The sequence below is a fragment of the Myotis davidii genome, unplaced genomic scaffold (genome assembly GCF_000327345.1).
Source record: "Myotis davidii unplaced genomic scaffold, ASM32734v1 scaffold433, whole genome shotgun sequence".
Taxonomy (NCBI): domain Eukaryota; kingdom Metazoa; phylum Chordata; class Mammalia; order Chiroptera; family Vespertilionidae; genus Myotis; species Myotis davidii.
Window position 1 is genome coordinate 2,363,586 of NW_006293776.1, and position 6,937 is coordinate 2,370,522.

At 41.3% G+C, this 6,937-nt stretch overlaps 1 protein-coding gene across 3 annotated transcripts in view; it reads right to left on the reverse strand.

Annotated features, from left to right (window-relative positions):
• The window catches only part of ACVR1 (activin A receptor type I), a 134,296-nt gene that overhangs the window by 75,600 nt on the left and 51,759 nt on the right, over positions 1–6,937 (reverse strand). For 2 of the 3 annotated variants that reach the window (XM_015566299.1, XM_006767385.2), the window contains exon 2: positions 152–439. The gene's annotated coding sequence lies outside the window, so the exon portion shown is untranslated. The remainder of the gene's footprint in view (positions 1–151; positions 440–6,937) is intronic. The other variant, XM_006767386.2, reaches the window with a different exon arrangement.

The window sequence follows — 6,937 nt, forward strand, 5'->3', positions numbered from 1 at the left end:
ACTTGGCCAAAGTTGAAGAATAACTGTGCAGCTCCATTTAAAAAAAAAAAAGCCTACCTTCAAGGCCATGCAAGAATTAAGGCTGATTCTAAACTTTTTTACATTACATTCATATAAACCGAAGAAATGATCGTTGTGGCTAAGAAATTACCGTGTAGATTTGATCTCTGCCGGAGAGCATTAAAAGAGGTGATTTGTTGAAATGGCTCTACGGCTGGTTCCAGCGATGCTGCTCTGAGCTCCTGGGGACGCTGACGCGGCTACCTTAGAGCTGGTTCCAGGTCATATCTCCCCGCCGTCCTTCAGGTGCTGTGCTCCTGTGCAGAGCTTCGCTCATTAGTTCACCAGGGATGTGGGGAGGGAGGCGTGCGCCTGGAATCTCCTGGAATAATGAGAAATCCCCAGGAGCTCCAAGGCGATGCTCACAAGTGACTCGGCGCTGCGGAGGGGAAGAAGAAAGAAAAACCGTCTAAGCAAAAGAAAATTCTGCAGTTGGGAATGTACTGGCTAAAGGAAGTGCATACTTGACAAGCCTTTCAATTGGGACCACAAAACTAAAGCTGATTTACAGTGAAAGCAAGTATGGGGAGGGTTGGAAAACACCGGCATGCAGTATGTTGAGGTCATAGATCAGTGATGGCGAACCTATGACACGCGAACTCATTTTTTTGGTTGATTTTTCTTTGTTAAATGGCATTTAAATATATAAAATAAATATCAAAAATATAAGTCTTTGTTTTACTATGGTTGCAAATATCAAAAAATTTCTGTATGTGACACGGCACCAGAGTTAAGTTAGGGTTTTTCAAAATGCTGACACGCCGAGCTCAGAAGGTTCGCCATCACTGTCATAGATCCATACCTCGCTCAAATAATTTTCCACATGACACAAAACCAAGTAAGGCCTGCAGCTGGTGAATTTCAAGATCATGTTCTCTTAAATCCCATATATCATTACAAAACAAACAAACAAATAAAACCAAGGGCTTTGCATATATTAATTGTCATATGTAGTTGGTTTGAAGATATAAAGTTCAAGTGGTGCAGAGAATGGAGTGAAAGTCTCCGGCCACTTGAGAGCACCCCATGTACCCGAGCAACTAGTTTCTTGTTGTCCACCCACAAACAATCTGGTTTTGGTCCATTTTCAAGCACCATTCTCAGCTGCTGGTAGATCTAGTTCAAAGGCTCATAAAACAATGAAGGAAAAGGAGCGCACAGCGGAAGGGAAGGGGCTCTAGATAACTGACAAAAAACAAAAAGCCTCCCGAGCTCCCTTTTCCTTTAGGAGGACTTTCAAAACATCAACATTGGCCAAAGGAAGAGGAAATTTTTATTAGAACCAAACTTTCCCACTCGAATAGTTAAGTGACACAAAACACTGAGAAAACTTACTCCTTTCGGAAAACAGTGTTGTTTTTTTTAACCTCAAAGAACATGTTGCCAAGAAAAATTTCACGTAAATATATCTAAGCAGAAAACAAACCTAAAACGCAGCATTCCTCAATAATTATTTGGGAGGAAAGTCACATCAACCTTGAAATTCAAGGAAATGCTTTTACAAATAATGTCAAGCCTGTCCTCGCTTCGGTTCAAATTGAAGCTCATGATCAATTTGATTTTAAAATTGTAAGGTGCAATAAAAATAAGGCATACAAACACCCCCCCCCAACACACACACACACACACACACACACACACACACCTCTATAGAAAGGTCAGCCAGAAATATGACATTTTCAACAATCATTTAGTGAAGTTAAAGAGCAGAAATTCATTTACAGAATGGACATCCTTAAAAACAAATTCATCAGCTAAGCAGCATTCACAAACCTTGAGTTTCAGAACAAACTGTTGAAATCCTGGTATTTTCCAAGATGCTGGGCCAGGGAAATTTGGCAGATTCACACTGAAGTTGCTTTTCCTGCTGCCAAAGACCAACTGCGTTTTAGGAGAGGGCCAGTGCTAAGCCGCCCTGCCCAGGGCCCTCCGTGTCTAATTTATAGGTACGTACTGTTTAGGAGCAGGTTGAGATAAGCAAGAAAGTAAGAAAATGCTGGTGCATATTTTTCTGATTCTGTTTTTATAACCCAGATATGGACTTTCAAAAAAATTACAAAGGTGCGTCTACTTCCCTAGCCCTACTACCTTCTCATTCTTCAAAACTATGTCCAGGTTCTCCTGCCTCTGTTCAGCTTTCTCTAGTGATTCTTCTACTTTCCAGATCTTCCCACTCTAATTCTGCTGGTACTTATAGTGTATATGACTCAACCTGGCATTTAATCCTCTGCCTTGACCTGAGTTTATCTCAATTTATCTAATTTATACCAGACGAGGGTCACATATTCTTCTGCTGCTGCTATATCCTCTCTCCACAGAACCTAGCATCTAGCATATAGTTGATGTTCAAGAGCTACCAAATAAAACTCATGTCTCCAAATTAAACATAATTTCATATCTGTTTTAAAATTCCTCAGCTCTCACCCCATGAATGGAAGTCAAAACCGTGGTGTCCTGCAAGGAAGAACTCAGGTTGGTAACATGGGAGCTCAAGTTGAGAGGAAATTCTGGACACTTAACTCTTCAAACGTCCTAGTGAGAACCAACTCCCCACGAACACCCTTGATGCCAGTTAGCAAGCTTGGCAGAGCCTGAAAGGTAGTGCAGAGCAGTCATGTTCAAACCCCCAAGTGTGATTTTTAAAATAATTTTTTTAAAGGCACCAATGTACCCATTAAAATCAGTGCTATAAAATAAGTATCTATATAGCAAACTCCAGCAACATGTCACAAAACTTTCACTGAGCTGAGTTTTTTTCCAAAACCTTAGCCAACTCATGTGTTTGGCTATGGAGGTTTAATTATTGGCAGCTAATCATGCCTCGTGCCCTGTGAAAATGTGACCCATAAAGGTCAGAGGCACATTCCTGGGAAGTGGAGGAGGCTGAGTGTGAGGAGGGGGAAAAGGAGAAATCCAACTCCAATTGCAGGCTTACCACAGCACTACCTTTTTGTGTAATACAATTTAAGAGAACATACCTTGAGTCATTGTCAAATGATGGGAGCTGACTAACAGGCAAGCATAAAAGGCACTTAAAATCAAACGAGTTTTTGGCAGTCAACATAGCAGCTAAGCAACAGGAAAAAAAAAAATCCAGGGTAAGTTCTTTCAGCTTTTTAGCCAAAACTGTATCCTTGGCCTCTAGAAATCATGGCTTCCAAACACTACAAATCCTTGGCCTTTCACGACATCACCCCTCGTATGGTGACCGATGTTAACTAGATGTATGGTGGTGATCATTTTACAATATATACAAGTATCAAATCATAATGCACACCTGACACCATACTTTCTCTTCTAGCCACTCAAACCCCACAACTCAAATCAATCCTGGTGTATCTTGCTGTGGGATTACTACTAACGGACACTACTATGGGCAGCAGCACATGCTAGCAAGCGCAGGGACTGAGGAAACAGCCACACCCAGTTTTCCAACCTCCTAAATGTGAGCTTCCATAAATCATTTCACCTCTGTGTTTCAGTTTCCTTTCCCATGGGACACACAAAATACCTCCTATCTTCGAGTGTTACTCATAATGCCAGCTATCATTTAGTGAGCCTTTGGTTCTAGAAGTGTGCTTAACCTCATTTGTTTTACCTGGTTTAATCCTAACAACACAAAAATTGAGAGGAAGATAGTATATTCCCATTTGAAAGATAAGCCCAGCCGTTGTGATTCAGTGGTTGAGCGCTGACCTATGAACCAAGAGGTCGCTGGTTTGATTCCCAGTCAGGGCACGTGCCCTAGTTGCGGGCTTGATTCCCCATTAGCGGGTGTACAGGAGGCAGCCTATGGATGGTGTTTCTATCTCTCTAACTCTCTCCCTCTCTCTCTCTCTAAAAATCAATAAAAACATATTTTTTTAAAAAAAGATAAGAAAGCAATGTTAGATGGGTTAGGTAAAACTGTCCAAGGTCACACTTTTTAAGTAAGTGGCAAATCCAAGATTCCAAGTTTTGCTGACTCTCAAATCTGTGTTATTAATTACCAGTAAGTTAACTTCCACCTTGACTGTTTGCAAGAACTGTACTCAATGCTCATAGCAGACATCCTTTTTTTAAAAATATATTTTTTATTGATTTCAGAGAGGAAGGGAGAGGGGGAGAGAGATAGAAACATCAATGATGAGAGAGAATCATTGATCAGCTGCCTCCTGCACAGCCCCTTCGGGGGACCAAGCCTGCAACCCAGGCATGTGCCCTTGACCAAAAATGAACCCGGGACCCTTCAGTGCACAGGCCGGCGCTCTATCCACTGAGCCAAACCATCCAGAGCCATAGCAGACATTCTTAGTTCCCGTTCCTGTTTTCTACCCCTGAGAGAATAAGAGAAGTGCTAAAACCGTGGCAGAAAAACATAAATCCCAAACAATAACACAAATCACCTGCATGATACTACAAATGAGTATAAAATGTTGTGTATCCTTGAAAAATAATCTACTCCAAGCACTTGGATTTGGGGGCGGGGGAACAGGTTTGATCTATTAGTAATTCTGGAGAATTCAGCTGGTTTCCAAGCTGCCCAATCTCCCAGTGGGAAAGAAAGTAGGTCATATGCCGCAGACAACTGATAAACTCAGGGGACACCACACAGCACAAAGAACAGGGAGCGCCACTTAACGTTGGGAAAAGATAACTGCTGATTGAACCAGGAAGTATGGAGGAGCAGGGAGATACCGCAGATCCTGTTCTCTGGGTGCTTCCAAATCAGAAATATAAATACAACAGGCATTAACCTTTGGGACTTGGGAATGAGAAGTGAGAATTCCCAGGAATTTCTCTGGAATCCCTCCAATTATAAGTTATTCTTAAAATACTTCCCAATATTTCTTACTCATTATTATGGATATCTAAACATAATTGTTAAATAAGTAAGAAAAAACATAATAGAATTTACAAAGAATTGTAGCCTACAACAAATATTCAAATGCCAGAAAATGCCAGTGAACAGCCCTGGGTAGTAGTCCAACAGCGGGCCCCATCCAGCCCTCAGTCTGTTTGGTAAATAAAACTTTTATGGGAACACAGCCCACTTGTGTATTTTATGTCTATAGCTGCTTTCACACTGAAACAGCAGAGCGGATAGTTGTGACAAAGTCCATATGGCTTTCAAAGCCTAAAATATTTACTATCTGACCTTTTAGAGAAAAAGTGTGTTGACCCCTGCAATAACCTGCATTTGGATGTACAGGCAAAGTTAATAGCACTACCCAGAATCACATGTTGAAAAGGCCATTTTAAAGACTTATTTTGTTTCCAAAACGTTTCTTGGAATACTACTCATAGGATTTGTGTACTCTATGCTGTACATATAAGCATATTATTTTATTTGCATGGATGACTCACCAGGACCAACAGACTGGGCCACGTAATCTACAACATAGCAACATCAACATCTACCAGTAATCATGACCGATTCTCTCCTCTGGGCTCCCATCCTGTCCTGGATCTGGGAAATGTCAGTCTTATCCTCCAACTCCATAGGTTAGCTTTCAACCTGACCTCAGTGGATTCCTCAGCTCTACAAATGACTCTGTTGATTGTTTAATTCTCACGGGAGAATTACAACACTTTTCCTTATTTACCTGATTAACTGTTTCTTTTGTGTGTGTTTTTTCAGAATTTAGAAATGCTCAAAGAAACCCTGGGAAGGAGTTCTGCATTGGAAACCCTATTTTCTCATTGATATATCTTAAAAAAAAAGTAGGGGTCAAACTCACTAACTTTTAAAGAATGGAGGGGAAAGAGCTGTGGAGAGAAGGCAGGCATGAAGAAGAACAATGTCTCCAGGGTCTTTTAAGGAAAAGATTAAGGTCTCTCTCAAAGCCTAGAGAGAAGACCAGCCAAAGTGGAGACAGGATGACAAGGAGATTTCCTAATGCTTTGGCCCCAAGAACAGATTTAAGGCCCAAGTATCGGAACCCCTTTCTCCTCCAGAATTTAAATTATAATTTGGCTGAAATGAGAAGCATTCACTATGGATTATGAAGTGAGTAAATTAAGCATATATATATATATATGCCTAAGTGACCATTCGACCAATAGCTATGACATGCACTGACCACCAGGCTGAGGGCACAGGCCAGGCCGAGGGACCCCACTGGTGCACGAATCCATGCACTGGGCCTCTAATATGTATAATCTCAAACATCCTCATCTGAATCCATTCATCTGTCCAACCAAAGACTCATTTATTTGTGCTAGAAAGATGAAGCACAAGGATCCAGGAGAAAACCTAAGGGAACAAGGGCTGTGGGATTCTATGGCACTAAGAGGGTTCTAGGCTTGAACCAAAAAGTTCTGGATTGATCCCAGCACTGCCAATCACTAGACATGTAATCTTGGGCCAACTGTGGGAGCCAAGTCTCTCACAGGCCAAATGGGCACCATGACTTTCTTGTAGAGTTGCCACATGTGACATACATCACATACAGTGGGTGCTACTAAGTGGGAACTATTACTATAAACGCAATAGTTAAGGAGCAATGATGAAGACTGAGAATCATGAGGATTGAATTATTAGGTTGAGTCTTATAGAAAGGTCAAAATTTGACCACTTTGTCTCATAAAAAATAGCAGTTTTTAAATAAATATAAAAGTCTGTGCAAGAGAAGAATATGAAGAAATAATGCCCCGTACTCACCACCCCACTAGTGGCAACTTAGAAGAAATCCAGACACCAGATGGGTAGGCTCGAGTCTAAAATAGAATTCCCTTTTGTCAACTCCCACTAGACAGGAGGTGTGACTTCAGGGAAAAGATTCAACAAAACACAGACAGGGAGACAAAGAAACACACACCTCACTCCTAGGTATCCCACATAATTCACGCATTCTCTCCCTTCTCCCTTCCTGCCTTCTCCTTTTCTTATTTCTTT